At 42.6% G+C, this 1,911-nt stretch overlaps 1 long non-coding RNA gene across 1 annotated transcript; it reads right to left on the minus strand.

Moving 5' to 3' along the window:
* Positions 1–573: 573 nt before the first annotated feature.
* LOC117593469 lies at positions 574–1,637 on the minus strand. The gene is made up of 4 exons (XR_004574875.1): positions 1,597–1,637; positions 1,430–1,513; positions 1,061–1,279; positions 574–676 (listed from the first exon to the last, which is right to left on the minus strand). It is a non-coding gene; the product is annotated as an uncharacterized LOC117593469 (long non-coding RNA).
* Between the last annotated feature and the right edge of the window lie 274 nt (positions 1,638–1,911).

Genomic DNA, 1,911 nt, shown 5'->3' on the forward strand with positions numbered 1-1,911 from the left:
ATCTGTGATAAACAAAACTTGATATACATATATAAAAATACAGAGGTAAAAACAGTAGTAGAACAGACCATTATAACTGCAATGCTGACCTGTGGCACGAGGATTTACAAGCTATATTTAACAATAGAATAACAGTTAAGCACTGTGATGGAATGAAAAATGCTGATGTTAAAAACAGAGTAAGTAGAATATTTGGTACCAGGTACTGTGCAATATCAAGTATCAGAGGTACGAAATAGTATTTCCAAGCTATTATTAATTGAATAACAGTTAAGCATAGTGATGAAATGAAAGTAGAATGTTGGTACTAGTTAATGCGCAATATCAAGTAACAGGTATGAAATAGGATTTACAAACTATAATAGAATCGTTAAGATGGAATGAAATAAGCCAATACTAAAGTTAATACAAATAAAAACAGGGTGGGTTTGGTGAGTGTAGTCTGGCACTTCTGGCTTCTTGATGTTACTGACTGCAGGATAAAGAAAGTGTTCCAGTTCAGGGATGCTGGGGTGTCAGTAGTCAGCCTAGGTTTAAGGGGTTGGCTGTGGGTCCTTCTCAGCTGGGCGGCTTTTTCCTCCTTCACGGTCTGATGCTCCTTTCAGGTAACGTGTAACGTTAACCTGGACCGCCTCATCAGTGGCATCCTGGGTTGCCGGGTTCTTCCGGAGGGCCCCTGTAGAAAATACAGATCTGTCATTACATTTGAATGGCATAAGGCATAAGGGCATCTACTTAAAAAAATTACTTTGAACAATGGTCTTCAGGAACAGGTCTCTAAAACAGGTTTTATCCCCTATACCAGTCCAGGTTGTATTAACGGCAAGGTTATTAGAGAAAATACTCTGAAGCATTCTCCACACTGTTGTCTTCAGGTCCCTCCCACATTTGATAGCCAAAAACCGAAGCTGAAAATCCAAAAATGTGTTAAATTACATTTCTCGCAAGCTTCTCATACATAAATATAAAATGTGACAGGCTGTGGATTTAGACTGTAGAATATACAGTGTACAAACTTAATTTGACCCTACGGCCTTATAAACGAAAGCAACACACTTACAAATCGTTCCTGGAGCTCTTTATCCTCCCTCAAAATGCTGTCAAGAAACACCAAATCTTCCTGGGTGTCTAGGGGGAGTAACATCCCCTGGCAGGGATAGCTCTCCAACAGACACATTGGCACTGAAATGTTGCAGCATAGTGTCCATTTTGTTTTCCATGCTACGCACAACATCGCCAAACTCTCCAAGACGTCGCAGCACTAAGGTCTGATCTGCACCTACAGGGGTTCCCAGAATAAAAGAATAAAGTAGTCAGTCCTGGTCCCTCAATTACTAAACAATGACATTTATACCTAGGTCTAATACACGTACATGTGGACCCAGTGGGAATTAAATCAACAACCACAGGTGTTGTTTGCAAGTTGTACCTGATTGCCCAGTGCGAGCAAACATCTTCAGCATTGTCCCAAATTGCTTCACCTGCTCTTGAAGCGAGCCGCTGTCACCCGAAGCTACAAAATGAAAGGCATATGGTCATTCTGAACCTACATTACACACAAAAAAGTAAAATTAAAGAAAGAGTGCATGTTCTCACCTGCTCGTGCATGGCTCCCCTCCCTCAGGGCATGGTTCTCCTCCCTCAGGGCATGGTTCTCCTCCCTCAGGGCATGGTTCTCCTCCCTCAGGGCATGGTTCTCCTCCCTCAGGGCTTGGTTCTCCTCCCTCAGGGCTTGGTTCTCCTCCCTCAGGGCTTGGTTCTCCTCCCTCAGGGCTTGGTTCTCGTTCTGGAAAACTAAAGGCACTATTTTCAAAACTGTTAAAAAACTGGACATTAGGACATAGGCCTAGAATATACCTTCATTGCTGAAAACTTCATGCTGTACATGCGATGCCAGGGGAGTCCAAGGGC

The sequence above is a fragment of the Esox lucius genome, chromosome 3 (genome assembly GCF_011004845.1).
Source record: "Esox lucius isolate fEsoLuc1 chromosome 3, fEsoLuc1.pri, whole genome shotgun sequence".
Lineage (NCBI taxonomy): Eukaryota > Metazoa > Chordata > Actinopteri > Esociformes > Esocidae > Esox > Esox lucius.